Genomic DNA, 17,768 nt, shown 5'->3' with positions numbered 1-17,768 from the left:
CGCAAAGATCAGAGGGCGTTGGTGGTATAGTGGTGAGCATAGCTGCCTTCCAAGCAGTTGACCCGGGTTCGATTCCCGGCCAACGCAGTACAAATACATATATATTCTGCAAGCAGGATATATTTTAAAGCAACATTTCACAAACTGGTAATATAATTAAGAGGTTAATCAGCCATTATATAAAAAATAAACAAATATGTAGGCAAGCATTTCGATCGCCCCTTCTGCTATATTCATTGTCCTAATATATGATAAGTTTCATAAAGCAGAGTCACCACTCACATGTACTGGTAAAAAAATATGTTACAGTGGGCAGACAATGAAAGGGCTGAGGCCCGACCAGACATTTTAACTCCAGCATCTCTATGTTAAAAAGCATTTCCTAGGCAATATTTAGCCTCTGAAAAAAATATGCAAGATCCAGCAATAAATCTGGCAAAAGTCCCCAACATTTTGTGCATACTTGTGCCCTCACCTGAATGTAGCACCACCTTGTAGCCGTCGGAGGTAACTGCAGCTCACAAAATGTTTCATCAGAGGGCAAGTTTAGAGGAATCCAAAAGGCAGATGTCCATGGAAAGAGCCTCCGACTGCAGCAGGAAGTTTGGATGCTTCAAATTTGCATAGCTTCCAGTCCAACGTCCTCTCATGTACCGAACGCTCCCAAACGCTCTAAAGCCTTATACCCGGCAAGCCCTCACCGGGTAGATCTCTGGCTCCCAGGTAAAGCCAAATACTGAGCATGCAAGCACTAGGATCACAGAGAGAGAGAGAGACAGAGAGCGTCGGAGAGCTGTTGTCTTGTTAAAGGCCTGAAACGGCTAGTGCCTAAGAGGGTCTGGACTTTCAGTTGTGACTGATTGTGAGAGGGGAAGATAAAGATTTTCTGCACCCAGCATGCCTTGCGATATACTTAGGCAAATGAGGTGAGAGCCCGACCAATCCCACGTCACTTCTCTGAATGCCTCCTCATCTGCATAAAGAGAACACTTTCACAAAGGAGCAGAGTGGCGCAGCGGAAGCGTGCTGGGCCCATAACCCAGAGGTCGATGGATCGAAACCATCCTCTGCTAATTTTGCTTGATTTTCCTTCCAAGGACCAAGCTGTCATTTCCACATAGCCAGAAATGAAAAGTGCAAGCTTGTGCCAGCTATGTGAGAAAAGACTTCTCAACTATTCGTGTCTGTGTAATACAAGAGTGATCGTGAAAGGTACAACCCTGTACTTTGAAAGTAAAGACACACAATTATAACCATAAATGACTGACTGGTGGGAGCTTCACACAACTTTCTGGGCATGCTTTGAATTTCATTCTTCCCTTTTTGTTCTGCTCTTATCTATCTCCTGGGCATTTCATGGAATGTTCTCTTTCTCTTCCCTGCTTTGCTTCCCATGCTGCCTATATATGCTCATTTCTACTATTTGTACTGTTGCTTTTCATTTCTTCTCTTCTGCACAACTTTGTCCTTGGTTTCAATCCCCAGTTCCTTACCCTCTGCAAAAAACGTTCTACTGCTTCTCATGTTGGTATCTAAACCGAATGCACCATTGAAGCTGGTGCAAGATAGTCATTGATTTCTGCAACGTAATATTTAGAACCGAGAGCTAACACATCAGAGGGCGTTGGTGGTATAGTGGTGAGCATAGCTGCTTCCCAAGCAGTTGACCCGGGTTCGATTCCCGGCCAACGCACTGAAAATACTTATATATTCTGCAAGCAGGATATATTGTAATGCAACATGTCACAAAATGGAAATTTCACGAACAGATTAATCAGCCATATATAAAAAAATAAACAAATACGTGGGCAAACATCTCAATCGCACCTTCTGCTACATACATTGTCCTAATATATGATAAGTTTCATAAAGCAGAGTCACAACACACATGTGCTGGTAATAAATTTGTTACAGTGGGCAAACAATGGAAGGGCTGAGGCCCGACCAGACATTGTAACTCCAGCATCTCTATGTTAAAAAGCATTTCTAGGCAATATCTAGCCTCTGAAAAAAATATGCAAGATCCACCGATAAATCTGGCAAAAGTCCCTAACATTTTGTGCATACTTGTGCTCTCACCTGAATGTAGCGCCACCTTGTAGCTGTCGAAGGAAACTGCTGCTCACAAAATGTTTTATCAGAAGGCAAGTTGAGAGGAATCCAAGAGTCAGATGTCCATGGAAAGAACCACTCACTGAAGCAGGAATGTTGGAGGCTTCATATTCGCATAGTTTCCTGTCCAACGTCCACTCACGTCCTGAACGCTCCCAAACGCTCAAAAGCCTCGCCCTCACCGGGTATATCTCTGGCTCCAAGGTAAAGCCAAATCCTGAGCATGCTAGTGCTAGGATCACAGAGCGAGAGAGAGATGGTTCAAGAGCTACTGTCTTGATAAAGGCCTGAAACGGCTAGTGCCTAAGAGTGTCTGACTTTCAGTTATGACTGATTGTGAGAGGGGAAGATGAAGTTTTTCTGCACCCAGCATGCCTTGGGATATACTTATGCAAATGAGGTGAGAGCCAGACCAATCCCATGCTACTCTGCCTAATGCTCCTTATCTGCATAAAAAGAACACTTTCACAACGGAGCAGAGTGGCGCAGCGGAAGCGTGCTGGGCCCATAACCCAGAGGTCGATGGATCGAAACCATCCTCTGCTAATTTTGCTTGATTTTACTTCCAAGGACCAAGCTGTCATTTCCACGCTACCAGCAAGGAAAAGCGCAAGCTTGTGCCAGCTATGTGAGAAAAGACTTCTCAACTATCTGTGTCTGCTGAAATACAAGAGAGGGATCGTCAAAGGCTCCACACTGTACTTTGAAAGTAAAGGCACACAATAATAAGCATGAATGACTGGTAGGACCTTCAAACACTTTTATGTGGAGGCTTTGAATTTCATTCTTCCCTTTTTTGTTCTGCTCTTATCTATCTCCTGGGCATTTCATGGAATGTTCTCTATTTCTCTTCCCTGCTTTGCTTCCCATGCTGCCTCTATGTGTTCATATCTATTATTTGTATTGCTGCTTTCCATTCTTCTCTTCTGCACAGCTTTGTCCTTGGTTTCAATCCCAGTTCCTTACCCTCTACAAAAACTTTCTATTGCTTTTCATGTTGGTATCTAAACCAAATGCACCATTGAAGCTGGTGCATGATAGTCATTGAACTCAGGGTCCTAATGTTTAGAACCGAGAGCGCAAAGATCAGAGGGCGTTGGTGGTATAGTGGTGAGCATAGCTGCCTTCCAAGCAGTTGACCCGGGTTCGATTCCCGGCCAACGCAGTACAAATACATATATATTCTGCAAGCAGGATATATTTTAAAGCAACATTTCACAAACTGGTAATATAATTAAGAGGTTAATCAGCCATTATATAAAAAATAAACAAATATGTAGGCAAGCATTTCGATCGCCCCTTCTGCTATATTCATTGTCCTAATATATGATAAGTTTCATAAAGCAGAGTCACCACTCACATGTACTGGTAAAAAAATATGTTACAGTGGGCAGACAATGAAAGGGCTGAGGCCCGACCAGACATTTTAACTCCAGCATCTCTATGTTAAAAAGCATTTCCTAGGCAATATTTAGCCTCTGAAAAAGATATGCAAGATCCAGCAATAAATCTGGCAAAAGTCCCCAACATTTTGTGCATACTTGTGCCCTCACCTGAATGTAGCACCACCTTGTAGCCGTCGGAGGTAACTGCAGCTCACAAAATGTTTCATCAGAGGGCAAGTTTAGAGGAATCCAAAAGGCAGATGTCCATGGAAAGAGCCTCCGACTGCAGCAGGAAGTTTGGATGCTTCAAATTTGCATAGCTTCCAGTCCAACGTCCTCTCATGTACCGAACGCTCCCAAACGCTCTAAAGCCTTATACCGGCAAGCCCTCACCGGGTAGATCTCTGGCTCCCAGGAAAAGCCAAATACTGAGCATGCAAGCACTAGGATCACAGAGAGAGAGAGAGACAGAGAGCGTCGGAGAGCTGTTGTCTTGTTAAAGGCCTGAAACGGCTAGTGCCTAAGAGGGTCTGGACTTTCAGTTGTGACTGATTGTGAGAGGGGAAGATAAAGATTTTCTGCACCCAGCATGCCTTGCGATATACTTAGGCAAATGAGGTGAGAGCCCGACCAATCCCACGTCACTTCTCTGAATGCCTCCTCATCTGCATAAAGAGAACACTTTCACAAAGGAGCAGAGTGGCGCAGCGGAAGCGTGCTGGGCCCATAACCCAGAGGTCGATGGATCGAAACCATCCTCTGCTAATTTTGCTTGATTTTCCTTCCAAGGACCAAGCTGTCATTTCCACATAGCCAGAAAGGAAAAGTGCAAGCTTGTGCCAGCTATGTGAGAAAAGACTTCTCAACTATTCGTGTCTGTGTAATACAAGAGTGATCGTGAAAGGTACAACCCTGTACTTTGAAAGTAAAGACACACAATTATAACCATAAATGACTGGTGGGAGCTTCACACAACTTTCTGGGCATGCTTTGAATTTCATTCTTCCCTTTTTGTTCTGCTCTTATCTATCTCCTGGGCATTTCATGGAATGTTCTCTTTCTCTTCCCTGCTTTGCTTCCCATGCTGCCTATATATGCTCATTTCTACTATTTGTACTGTTGCTTTTCATTTCTTCTCTTCTGCACAACTTTGTCCTTGGTTTCAATCCCCAGTTCCTTACCCTCTGCAAAAAACGTTCTACTGCTTCTCATGTTGGTATCTAAACCAAATGCACCATTGAAGCTGGTGCAAGATAGTCATTGATTTCTGCAACGTAATATTTAGAACCGAGAGCTAACACATCAGAGGGCGTTGGTGGTATAGTGGTGAGCATAGCTGCTTCCCAAGCAGTTGACCCGGGTTCGATTCCCGGCCAACGCACTGAAAATACTTATATATTCTGCAAGCAGGATATATTGTAATGCAACATGTCACAAAATGGAAATTTCACGAACAGATTAATCAGCCATATATAAAAAAATAAACAAATACGTGGGCAAACATCTCAATCGCACCTTCTGCTACATACATTGTCCTAATATATGATAAGTTTCATAAAGCAGAGTCACAACACACATGTGCTGGTAATAAATTTGTTACAGTGGGCAAACAATGGAAGGGCTGAGGCCCGACCAGACATTGTAACTCCAGCATCTCTATGTTAAAAAGCATTTCTAGGCAATATCTAGCCTCTGAAAAAAATATGCAAGATCCACCGATAAATCTGGCAAAAGTCCCTAACATTTTGTGCATACTTGTGCTCTCACCTGAATGTAGCGCCACCTTGTAGCTGTCGAAGGAAACTGCTGCTCACAAAATGTTTTATCAGAAGGCAAGTTGAGAGGAATCCAAGAGTCAGATGTCCATGGAAAGAACCACTCACTGAAGCAGGAATGTTGGAGGCTTCATATTCGCATAGTTTCCTGTCCAACGTCCACTCACGTCCCGAACGCTCCCAAACGCTCAAAAGCCTCACACCGGGCAAGCCCTCACCCGGTATATCTCTGGCTCCCAGGTAAAGCCAAATCCTGAGCATGCTAGTGCTAGGATCACAGAGAGAGAGAGAGAGATGGTTCAAGAGCTACTGTCTTGATAAAGGCCTGAAACGGCTAGTGCCTAAGAGTGTCTGACTTTCAGTTATGACTGATTGTGAGAGGGGAAGATGAAGTTTTTCTGCACCCAGCATGCCTTGGGATATACTTATGCAAATGAGGTGAGAGCCAGACCAATCCCATGCTACTCTGCTTAATGCTCCTTATCTGCATAAAAAGAACACTTTCACAACGGAGCAGAGTGGCGCAGCGGAAGCGTGCTGGGCCCATAACCCAGAGGTCGATGGATCGAAACCATCCTCTGCTAATTTTGCTTGATTTTACTTCCAAGGACCAAGCTGTCATTTCCACGCTGCCAGCAAGGAAAAGCGCAAGCGTGTGCCAGCTATGTGAGAAAAGACTTCTCAACTATCTGTGTCTGCTGAAATACAAGAGAGGGATCGTCAAAGGATCCACACTGTACTTTGAAAGTAAAGGCACACAATAATAAGCATGAATGACTGGTGGGACCTTCAAACACTTTTATGTGGAGGCTTTGAATTTCATTCTTCCCTTTTTTGTTCTGCTCTTATCTATCTCCTGGGCATTTCATGGAATGTTCTCTATTTCTCTTCCCTGCTTTGCTTCCCATGCTGCCTCTATGTGTTCATATCTATTATTTGTATTGCTGCTTTCCATTCTTCTCTTCTGCACAGCTTTGTCCTTGGTTTCAATCCCAGTTCCTTACCCTCTACAAAAACTTTCTATTGCTTTTCATGTTGGTATCTAAACCAAATGCACCATTGAAGCTGGTGCATGATAGTCATTGAACTCAGGGTCCCAATGTTTAGAACCGAGAGCGCAGAGATCAGAGGGCGTTGGTATTATAGTGGTGAGCATAGCTGCCTTCCAAGCAGTTGACCCGGGTTCGATTCCCGGCCAACGCAGTACAAATACTTATATATTCTGCAAGCAGGATATACTTTAAAGCAACATTTCACAAAATGGTAATATAATGAAGAGGTTAATCAGCCATTATATAAAATATAAACAAATATGTAGGCAAGCATTTCGATCGCCCCTTCTGCTATATTCATTGTCCTAATATATGATAAGTAACATAAAGCAGAGTCACCACTCACATGTGCTGGTAAAAAAATATGTTACAGTGGGCAGACAATGAAAGGGCTGAGGCCCGACCAGACATTTTAACTCCAGCATCTCTATGTTAAAAAGCATTTCCTAGGCAATATTTAGCCTCTGAAAAAAATATGCAAGATCCAGCAATAAATCTGGCAAAAGTCCCCAACATTTTGTGCATACTTGTGCCCTCACCTGAATGTAGCACCGCCTTGTAGCCGTCGGAGGTAACTGCAGCTCACAAAATGTTTCATCAGAGGGCAAGTTTATAGGAATCCAAAAGGCAGATGTCCATGGAAAGAGCCTCCGACTGCAGCAGGAAGTTTGGATGCTTCAAATTTGCATAGCTTCCAGTCCAACGTCCTCTCATGTACCGAACGCTCCCAAACGCTCTAAAGCCTTATACCCGGCAAGCCCTCACCGGATAGATCTCTGGCTCCCAGGTAAAGCCAAATACTGAGCATGCAAGCACTAGGATCACAGAGAGAGAGAGAGACAGAGAGCGTCGGAGAGCTGTTGTCTTGTTAAAGGCCTGAAACGGCTAGTGCCTAAGAGGGTCTGGACTTTCAGTTGTGACTGATTGTGAGAGGGGAAGATAAAGATTTTCTGCACCCAGCATGCCTTGCGATATACTTAGGCAAATGAGGTGAGAGCCCGACCAATCCCACGTCACTTCTCTGAATGCCTCCTCATCTGCATGAAGAGAACACTTTCACAAAGGAGCAGAGTGGAGCAGCGGAAGCGTGCTGGGCCCATAACCCAGAGGTCGATGGATCGAAACCATCCTCTGCTAATTTTGCTTGATTTTCCTTCCAAGGACCAAGCTGTCATTTCCACATAGCCAGAAAGGAAAAGTGCAAGCTTGTGCCAGCTATGTGAGAAAAGACTTCTCAACTATTCGTGTCTGTGTAATACAAGAGTGATCCTGAAAGGTGCAACCCTGTACTTTGAAAGTAAAGACACACAATTATAACCAAAAATGACTGGTGGGAGCTTCACACAACTTTCTGGGCATGCTTTGAATTTCATTCTTCCCTTTTTGTTCTGCTCTTATCTATCTCCTGGGCATTTCATGGAATGTTCTCTTTCTCTTCCCTGCTTTGCTTCCCATGCTGCCTATATATGCTCATTTCTACTATTTGTACTGTTGCTTTTCATTTCTTCTCTTCTGCACAACTTTGTCCTTGGTTTCAATCCCCAGTTCCTTACCCTCTGCAAAAAACGTTCTACTGCTTCTCATGTTGGTATCTAAACCAAATGCACCATTGAAGCTGGTGCAAGATAGTCATTGATTTCTGCAACGTAATATTTAGAACCGAGAGCCAACACATCAGAGGGCGTTGGTGGTATAGTGGTGAGCATAGCTGCTTCCCAAGCAGTTGACCCGGGTTCGATTCCCGGTCAACGCACTGAAAATACTTATATATTCTGCAAGCAGGATATATTGTAATGCAACATGTCACAAAATGGAAATTTCACGAACAGATTAATCAGCCATATATAAAAAAAATAAACAAATACGTGGGCAAACATCTCAATCGCACCTTCTGCTACATACATTGTCCTAATATATGATAAGTTTCATAAAGCAGAGTCACAACACACATGTGCTGGTAATAAATTTGTTACAGTGGGCAAACAATGGAAGGGCTGAGGCCCGACCAGACATTGTAACTCCAGCATCTCTATGTTAAAAAGCATTTCTAGGCAATATCTAGCCTCTGAAAAAAATATGCAAGATCCACCGATAAATCTGGCAAAAGTCCCTAACATTTTGTGCATACTTGTGCTCTCACCTGAATGTAGCGCCACCTTGTAGCTGTCGAAGGAAACTGCTGCTCACAAAATGTTTTATCAGAAGGCAAGTTGAGAGGAATCCAAGAGTCAGATGTCCATGGAAAGAACCACTCACTGAAGCAGGAATGTTGGAGGCTTCATATTCGCATAGTTTCCTGTCCAACGTCCACTCACGTCCCGAACGCTCCCAAACGCTCAAAAGCCTCACACCGGGCAAGCCCTCACCGGGTATATCTCTGGCTCCAAGGTAAAGCCAAATCCTGAGCATGCTAGTGCTAGGATCACAGAGCGAGAGAGAGATGGTTCAAGAGCTACTGTCTTGATAAAGGCCTGAAACGGCTAGTGCCTAAGAGTGTCTGACTTTCAGTTATGACTGATTGTGAGAGGGGAAGATGAAGTTTTTCTGCACCCAGCATGCCTTGGGATATACTTATGCAAATGAGGTGAGAGCCAGACCAATCCCATGCTACTCTGCCTAATGCTCCTTATCTGCATAAAAAGAACACTTTCACAACGGAGCAGAGTGGCGCAGCGGAAGCGTGCTGGGCCCATAACCCAGAGGTCGATGGATCGAAACCATCCTCTGCTAATTTTGCTTGATTTTACTTCCAAGGACCAAGCTGTCATTTCCACGCTACCAGCAAGGAAAAGCGCAAGCTTGTGCCAGCTATGTGAGAAAAGACTTCTCAACTATCTGTGTCTGCTGAAATACAAGAGAGGGATCGTCAAAGGCTCCACACTGTACTTTGAAAGTAAAGGCACACAATAATAAGCATGAATGACTGGTGGGACCTTCAAACACTTTTATGTGGAGGCTTTGAATTTCATTCTTCCCTTTTTTGTTCTGCTCTTATCTATCTCCTGGGCATTTCATGGAATGTTCTCTATTTCTCTTCCCTGCTTTGCTTCCCATGCTGCCTCTATGTGTTCATATCTATTATTTGTATTGCTGCTTTCCATTCTTCTCTTCTGCACAGCTTTGTCCTTGGTTTCAATCCCAGTTCCTTACCCTCTACAAAAACTTTCTATTGCTTTTCATGTTGGTATCTAAACCAAATGCACCATTGAAGCTGGTGCATGATAGTCATTGAACTCAGGGCCCTAATGTTTAGAACCGAGAGCGCAAAGATCAGAGGGCGTTGGTGGTATAGTGGTGAGCATAGCTGCCTTCCAAGCAGTTGACCCGGGTTCGATTCCCGGCCAACGCAGTACAAATACATATATATTCTGCAAGCAGGATATATTTTAAAGCAACATTTCACAAACTGGTAATATAATTAAGAGGTTAATCAGCCATTATATAAAAAATAAACAAATATGTAGGCAAGCATTTCGATCGCCCCTTCTGCTATATTCATTGTCCTAATATATGATAAGTTTCATAAAGCAGAGTCACCACTCACATGTACTGGTAAAAAAATATGTTACAGTGGGCAGACAATGAAAGGGCTGAGGCCCGACCAGACATTTTAACTCCAGCATCTCTATGTTAAAAAGCATTTCCTAGGCAATATTTAGCCTCTGAAAAAAATATGCAAGATCCAGCAATAAATCTGGCAAAAGTCCCCAACATTTTGTGCATACTTGTGCCCTCACCTGAATGTAGCACCACCTTGTAGCCATCGGAGGTAACTGCAGCTCACAAAATGTTTCATCAGAGGGCAAGTTTAGAGGAATCCAAAAGGCAGATGTCCATGGAAAGAGCCTCCGACTGCAGCAGGAAGTTTGGATGCTTCAAATTTGCATAGCTTCCAGTCCAACGTCCTCTCATGTACCGAACGCTCCCAAACGCTCTAAAGCCTTATACCCGGCAAGCCCTCACCGGGTAGATCTCTGGCTCCCAGGTAAAGCCAAATACTGAGCATGCAAGCACTAGGATCACAGAGAGAGAGAGAGACAGAGAGCGTCGGAGAGCTGTTGTCTTGTTAAAGGCCTGAAACGGCTAGTGCCTAAGAGGGTCTGGACTTTCAGTTGTGACTGATTGTGAGAGGGGAAGATAAAGATTTTCTGCACCCAGCATGCCTTGCGATATACTTAGGCAAATGAGGTGAGAGCCCGACCAATCCCACGTCACTTCTCTGAATGCCTCCTCATCTGCATAAAGAGAACACTTTCACAAAGGAGCAGAGTGGCGCAGCGGAAGCGTGCTGGGCCCATAACCCAGAGGTCGATGGATCGAAACCATCCTCTGCTAATTTTGCTTGATTTTCCTTCCAAGGACCAAGCTGTCATTTCCACATAGCCAGAAATGAAAAGTGCAAGCTTGTGCCAGCTATGTGAGAAAAGACTTCTCAACTATTCGTGTCTGTGTAATACAAGAGTGATCGTGAAAGGTACAACCCTGTACTTTGAAAGTAAAGACACACAATTATAACCATAAATGACTGACTGGTGGGAGCTTCACACAACTTTCTGGGCATGCTTTGAATTTCATTCTTCCCTTTTTGTTCTGCTCTTATCTATCTCCTGGGCATTTCATGGAATGTTCTCTTTCTCTTCCCTGCTTTGCTTCCCATGCTGCCTATATATGCTCATTTCTACTATTTGTACTGTTGCTTTTCATTTCTTCTCTTCTGCACAACTTTGTCCTTGGTTTCAATCCCCAGTTCCTTACCCTCTGCAAAAAACGTTCTACTGCTTCTCATGTTGGTATCTAAACCAAATGCACCATTGAAGCTGGTGCAAGATAGTCATTGATTTCTGCAACGTAATATTTAGAACCGAGAGCTAACACATCAGAGGGCGTTGGTGGTATAGTGGTGAGCATAGCTGCTTCCCAAGCAGTTGACCCGGGTTCGATTCCCGGCCAACGCACTGAAAATACTTATATATTCTGCAAGCAGGATATATTGTAATGCAACATGTCACAAAATGGAAATTTCACGAACAGATTAATCAGCCATATATAAAAAAATAAACAAATACGTGGGCAAACATCTCAATCGCACCTTCTGCTACATACATTGTCCTAATATATGATAAGTTTCATAAAGCAGAGTCACAACACACATGTGCTGGTAATAAATTTGTTACAGTGGGCAAACAATGGAAGGGCTGAGGCCCGACCAGACATTGTAACTCCAGCATCTCTATGTTAAAAAGCATTTCTAGGCAATATCTAGCCTCTGAAAAAAATATGCAAGATCCACCGATAAATCTGGCAAAAGTCCCTAACATTTTGTGCATACTTGTGCTCTCACCTGAATGTAGCGCCACCTTGTAGCTGTCGAAGGAAACTGCTGCTCACAAAATGTTTTATCAGAAGGCAAGTTGAGAGGAATCCAAGAGTCAGATGTCCATGGAAAGAACCACTCACTGAAGCAGGAATGTTGGAGGCTTCATATTCGCATAGTTTCCTGTCCAACGTCCACTCACGTCCTGAACGCTCCCAAACGCTCAAAAGCCTCACACCGGGCAAGCCCTCACCGGGTATATCTCTGGCTCCAAGGTAAAGCCAAATCCTGAGCATGCTAGTGCTAGGATCACAGAGCGAGAGAGAGATGGTTCAAGAGCTACTGTCTTGATAAAGGCCTGAAACGGCTAGTGCCTAAGAGTGTCTGACTTTCAGTTATGACTGATTGTGAGAGGGGAAGATGAAGTTTTTCTGCACCCAGCATGCCTTGGGATATACTTATGCAAATGAGGTGAGAGCCAGACCAATCCCATGCTACTCTGCCTAATGCTCCTTATCTGCATAAAAAGAACACTTTCACAACGGAGCAGAGTGGCGCAGCGGAAGCGTGCTGGGCCCATAACCCAGAGGTCGATGGATCGAAACCATCCTCTGCTAATTTTGCTTGATTTTACTTCCAAGGACCAAGCTGTCATTTCCACGCTACCAGCAAGGAAAAGCGCAAGCTTGTGCCAGCTATGTGAGAAAAGACTTCTCAACTATCTGTGTCTGCTGAAATACAAGAGAGGGATCGTCAAAGGCTCCACACTGTACTTTGAAAGTAAAGGCACACAATAATAAGCATGAATGACTGGTAGGACCTTCAAACACTTTTATGTGGAGGCTTTGAATTTCATTCTTCCCTTTTTTGTTCTGCTCTTATCTATCTCCTGGGCATTTCATGGAATGTTCTCTATTTCTCTTCCCTGCTTTGCTTCCCATGCTGCCTCTATGTGTTCATATCTATTATTTGTATTGCTGCTTTCCATTCTTCTCTTCTGCACAGCTTTGTCCTTGGTTTCAATCCCAGTTCCTTACCCTCTACAAAAACTTTCTATTGCTTTTCATGTTGGTATCTAAACCAAATGCACCATTGAAGCTGGTGCATGATAGTCATTGAACTCAGGGTCCTAATGTTTAGAACCGAGAGCGCAAAGATCAGAGGGCGTTGGTGGTATAGTGGTGAGCATAGCTGCCTTCCAAGCAGTTGACCCGGGTTCGATTCCCGGCCAACGCAGTACAAATACATATATATTCTGCAAGCAGGATATATTTTAAAGCAACATTTCACAAACTGGTAATATAATTAAGAGGTTAATCAGCCATTATATAAAAAATAAACAAATATGTAGGCAAGCATTTCGATCGCCCCTTCTGCTATATTCATTGTCCTAATATATGATAAGTTTCATAAAGCAGAGTCACCACTCACATGTACTGGTAAAAAAATATGTTACAGTGGGCAGACAATGAAAGGGCTGAGGCCCGACCAGACATTTTAACTCCAGCATCTCTATGTTAAAAAGCATTTCCTAGGCAATATTTAGCCTCTGAAAAAGATATGCAAGATCCAGCAATAAATCTGGCAAAAGTCCCCAACATTTTGTGCATACTTGTGCCCTCACCTGAATGTAGCACCACCTTGTAGCCGTCGGAGGTAACTGCAGCTCACAAAATGTTTCATCAGAGGGCAAGTTTAGAGGAATCCAAAAGGCAGATGTCCATGGAAAGAGCCTCCGACTGCAGCAGGAAGTTTGGATGCTTCAAATTTGCATAGCTTCCAGTCCAACGTCCTCTCATGTACCGAACGCTCCCAAACGCTCTAAAGCCTTATACCGGCAAGCCCTCACCGGGTAGATCTCTGGCTCCCAGGAAAAGCCAAATACTGAGCATGCAAGCACTAGGATCACAGAGAGAGAGAGAGACAGAGAGCGTCGGAGAGCTGTTGTCTTGTTAAAGGCCTGAAACGGCTAGTGCCTAAGAGGGTCTGGACTTTCAGTTGTGACTGATTGTGAGAGGGGAAGATAAAGATTTTCTGCACCCAGCATGCCTTGCGATATACTTAGGCAAATGAGGTGAGAGCCCGACCAATCCCACGTCACTTCTCTGAATGCCTCCTCATCTGCATAAAGAGAACACTTTCACAAAGGAGCAGAGTGGCGCAGCGGAAGCGTGCTGGGCCCATAACCCAGAGGTCGATGGATCGAAACCATCCTCTGCTAATTTTGCTTGATTTTCCTTCCAAGGACCAAGCTGTCATTTCCACATAGCCAGAAAGGAAAAGTGCAAGCTTGTGCCAGCTATGTGAGAAAAGACTTCTCAACTATTCGTGTCTGTGTAATACAAGAGTGATCGTGAAAGGTACAACCCTGTACTTTGAAAGTAAAGACACACAATTATAACCATAAATGACTGGTGGGAGCTTCACACAACTTTCTGGGCATGCTTTGAATTTCATTCTTCCCTTTTTGTTCTGCTCTTATCTATCTCCTGGGCATTTCATGGAATGTTCTCTTTCTCTTCCCTGCTTTGCTTCCCATGCTGCCTATATATGCTCATTTCTACTATTTGTACTGTTGCTTTTCATTTCTTCTCTTCTGCACAACTTTGTCCTTGGTTTCAATCCCCAGTTCCTTACCCTCTGCAAAAAACGTTCTACTGCTTCTCATGTTGGTATCTAAACCAAATGCACCATTGAAGCTGGTGCAAGATAGTCATTGATTTCTGCAACGTAATATTTAGAACCGAGAGCTAACACATCAGAGGGCGTTGGTGGTATAGTGGTGAGCATAGCTGCTTCCCAAGCAGTTGACCCGGGTTCGATTCCCGGCCAACGCACTGAAAATACTTATATATTCTGCAAGCAGGATATATTGTAATGCAACATGTCACAAAATGGAAATTTCACGAACAGATTAATCAGCCATATATAAAAAAATAAACAAATACGTGGGCAAACATCTCAATCGCACCTTCTGCTACATACATTGTCCTAATATATGATAAGTTTCATAAAGCAGAGTCACAACACACATGTGCTGGTAATAAATTTGTTACAGTGGGCAAACAATGGAAGGGCTGAGGCCCGACCAGACATTGTAACTCCAGCATCTCTATGTTAAAAAGCATTTCTAGGCAATATCTAGCCTCTGAAAAAAATATGCAAGATCCACCGATAAATCTGGCAAAAGTCCCTAACATTTTGTGCATACTTGTGCTCTCACCTGAATGTAGCGCCACCTTGTAGCTGTCGAAGGAAACTGCTGCTCACAAAATGTTTTATCAGAAGGCAAGTTGAGAGGAATCCAAGAGTCAGATGTCCATGGAAAGAACCACTCACTGAAGCAGGAATGTTGGAGGCTTCATATTCGCATAGTTTCCTGTCCAACGTCCACTCACGTCCCGAACGCTCCCAAACGCTCAAAAGCCTCACACCGGGCAAGCCCTCACCCGGTATATCTCTGGCTCCCAGGTAAAGCCAAATCCTGAGCATGCTAGTGCTAGGATCACAGAGAGAGAGAGAGAGATGGTTCAAGAGCTACTGTCTTGATAAAGGCCTGAAACGGCTAGTGCCTAAGAGTGTCTGACTTTCAGTTATGACTGATTGTGAGAGGGGAAGATGAAGTTTTTCTGCACCCAGCATGCCTTGGGATATACTTATGCAAATGAGGTGAGAGCCAGACCAATCCCATGCTACTCTGCTTAATGCTCCTTATCTGCATAAAAAGAACACTTTCACAACGGAGCAGAGTGGCGCAGCGGAAGCGTGCTGGGCCCATAACCCAGAGGTCGATGGATCGAAACCATCCTCTGCTAATTTTGCTTGATTTTACTTCCAAGGACCAAGCTGTCATTTCCACGCTGCCAGCAAGGAAAAGCGCAAGCGTGTGCCAGCTATGTGAGAAAAGACTTCTCAACTATCTGTGTCTGCTGAAATACAAGAGAGGGATCGTCAAAGGATCCACACTGTACTTTGAAAGTAAAGGCACACAATAATAAGCATGAATGACTGGTGGGACCTTCAAACACTTTTATGTGGAGGCTTTGAATTTCATTCTTCCCTTTTTTGTTCTGCTCTTATCTATCTCCTGGGCATTTCATGGAATGTTCTCTATTTCTCTTCCCTGCTTTGCTTCCCATGCTGCCTCTATGTGTTCATATCTATTATTTGTATTGCTGCTTTCCATTCTTCTCTTCTGCACAGCTTTGTCCTTGGTTTCAATCCCAGTTCCTTACCCTCTACAAAAACTTTCTATTGCTTTTCATGTTGGTATCTAAACCAAATGCACCATTGAAGCTGGTGCATGATAGTCATTGAACTCAGGGTCCCAATGTTTAGAACCGAGAGCGCAGAGATCAGAGGGCGTTGGTATTATAGTGGTGAGCATAGCTGCCTTCCAAGCAGTTGACCCGGGTTCGATTCCCGGCCAACGCAGTACAAATACTTATATATTCTGCAAGCAGGATATACTTTAAAGCAACATTTCACAAAATGGTAATATAATGAAGAGGTTAATCAGCCATTATATAAAAAATAAACAAATATGTAGGCAAGCATTTCGATCGCCCCTTCTGCTATATTCATTGTCCTAATATATGATAAGTAACATAAAGCAGAGTCACCACTCACATGTGCTGGTAAAAAAATATGTTACAGTGGGCAGACAATGAAAGAGCTGAGGCCCGACCAGACATTTTAACTCCAGCATCTCTATGTTAAAAAGCATTTCCTAGGCAATATTTAGCCTCTGAAAAAAATATGCAAGATCCAGCAATAAATCTGGCAAAAGTCCCCAACATTTTGTGCATACTTGTGCCCTCACCTGAATGTAGCACCGCCTTGTAGCCGTCGGAGGTAACTGCAGCTCACAAAATGTTTCATCAGAGGGCAAGTTTAGAGGAATCCAAAAGGCAGATGTCCATGGAAAGAGCCTCCGACTGCAGCAGGAAGTTTGGATGCTTCAAATTTGCATAGCTTCCAGTCCAACGTCCTCTCATGTACCGAACGCTCCCAAACGCTCTAAAGCCTTATACCCGGCAAGCCCTCACCGGATAGATCTCTGGCTCCCAGGTAAAGCCAAATACTGAGCATGCAAGCACTAGGATCACAGAGAGAGAGAGAGACAGAGAGCGTCGGAGAGCTGTTGTCTTGTTAAAGGCCTGAAACGGCTAGTGCCTAAGAGGGTCTGGACTTTCAGTTGTGACTGATTGTGAGAGGGGAAGATAAAGATTTTCTGCACCCAGCATGCCTTGCGATATACTTAGGCAAATGAGGTGAGAGCCCGACCAATCCCACGTCACTTCTCTGAATGCCTCCTCATCTGCATGAAGAGAACACTTTCACAAAGGAGCAGAGTGGAGCAGCGGAAGCGTGCTGGGCCCATAACCCAGAGGTCGATGGATCGAAACCATCCTCTGCTAATTTTGCTTGATTTTCCTTCCAAGGACCAAGCTGTCATTTCCACATAGCCAGAAAGGAAAAGTGCAAGCTTGTGCCAGCTATGTGAGAAAAGACTTCTCAACTATTCGTGTCTGTGTAATACAAGAGTGATCCTGAAAGGTGCAACCCTGTACTTTGAAAGTAAAGACACACAATTATAACCAAAAATGACTGGTGGGAGCTTCACACAACTTTCTGGGCATGCTTTGAATTTCATTCTTCCCTTTTTGTTCTGCTCTTATCTATCTCCTGGGCATTTCATGGAATGTTCTCTTTCTCTTCCCTGCTTTGCTTCCCATGCTGCCTATATATGCTCATTTCTACTATTTGTACTGTTGCTTTTCATTTCTTCTCTTCTGCACAACTTTGTCCTTGGTTTCAATCCCCAGTTCCTTACCCTCTGCAAAAAACGTTCTACTGCTTCTCATGTTGGTATCTAAACCAAATGCACCATTGAAGCTGGTGCAAGATAGTCATTGATTTCTGCAACGTAATATTTAGAACCGAGAGCCAACACATCAGAGGGCGTTGGTGGTATAGTGGTGAGCATAGCTGCTTCCCAAGCAGTTGACCCGGGTTCGATTCCCGGTCAACGCACTGAAAATACTTATATATTCTGCAAGCAGGATATATTGTAATGCAACATGTCACAAAATGGAAATTTCACGAACAGATTAATCAGCCATATATA

The 17,768-nt window shown here is 43.8% G+C and overlaps 10 non-coding genes across 10 annotated transcripts; all 10 read left to right on the top strand.

Moving 5' to 3' along the window:
• The first annotated feature begins 15 nt into the window (after positions 1-15).
• TRNAG-UCC (transfer RNA glycine (anticodon UCC)) lies at positions 16-87 on the top strand. Its single transcript has one exon. It is a non-coding gene; the product is annotated as a tRNA-Gly (tRNA).
• Positions 88-1,621: 1,534 nt separating this feature from the next.
• Positions 1,622-1,693, top strand: TRNAG-CCC (transfer RNA glycine (anticodon CCC)). Its single transcript has one exon. It is a non-coding gene; the product is annotated as a tRNA-Gly (tRNA).
• Positions 1,694-3,205: 1,512 nt separating this feature from the next.
• On the top strand, positions 3,206-3,277 carry TRNAG-UCC (transfer RNA glycine (anticodon UCC)). Its single transcript has one exon. It is a non-coding gene; the product is annotated as a tRNA-Gly (tRNA).
• Positions 3,278-4,806: 1,529 nt separating this feature from the next.
• On the top strand, positions 4,807-4,878 carry TRNAG-CCC (transfer RNA glycine (anticodon CCC)). The gene has a single exon. It is a non-coding gene; the product is annotated as a tRNA-Gly (tRNA).
• Positions 4,879-8,005: 3,127 nt separating this feature from the next.
• Positions 8,006-8,077, top strand: TRNAG-CCC (transfer RNA glycine (anticodon CCC)). The gene has a single exon. It is a non-coding gene; the product is annotated as a tRNA-Gly (tRNA).
• Positions 8,078-9,601: 1,524 nt separating this feature from the next.
• TRNAG-UCC (transfer RNA glycine (anticodon UCC)) lies at positions 9,602-9,673 on the top strand. Its single transcript has one exon. It is a non-coding gene; the product is annotated as a tRNA-Gly (tRNA).
• Positions 9,674-11,207: 1,534 nt separating this feature from the next.
• TRNAG-CCC (transfer RNA glycine (anticodon CCC)) lies at positions 11,208-11,279 on the top strand. The gene has a single exon. It is a non-coding gene; the product is annotated as a tRNA-Gly (tRNA).
• Positions 11,280-12,802: 1,523 nt separating this feature from the next.
• TRNAG-UCC (transfer RNA glycine (anticodon UCC)) lies at positions 12,803-12,874 on the top strand. The gene has a single exon. It is a non-coding gene; the product is annotated as a tRNA-Gly (tRNA).
• Positions 12,875-14,403: 1,529 nt separating this feature from the next.
• Positions 14,404-14,475, top strand: TRNAG-CCC (transfer RNA glycine (anticodon CCC)). Its single transcript has one exon. It is a non-coding gene; the product is annotated as a tRNA-Gly (tRNA).
• Positions 14,476-17,602: 3,127 nt separating this feature from the next.
• TRNAG-CCC (transfer RNA glycine (anticodon CCC)) lies at positions 17,603-17,674 on the top strand. Its single transcript has one exon. It is a non-coding gene; the product is annotated as a tRNA-Gly (tRNA).
• The last annotated feature ends 94 nt before the right edge of the window (positions 17,675-17,768 follow it).

Source organism: Lissotriton vulgaris, chromosome 9, assembly GCF_964263255.1.
Source record: "Lissotriton vulgaris chromosome 9, aLisVul1.2, whole genome shotgun sequence".
Classification (NCBI taxonomy): domain Eukaryota; kingdom Metazoa; phylum Chordata; class Amphibia; order Caudata; family Salamandridae; genus Lissotriton; species Lissotriton vulgaris.
The sequence above is the reverse complement of the archived record's forward strand: the minus strand, read 5'-3'. Positions and strand labels throughout refer to the sequence as shown.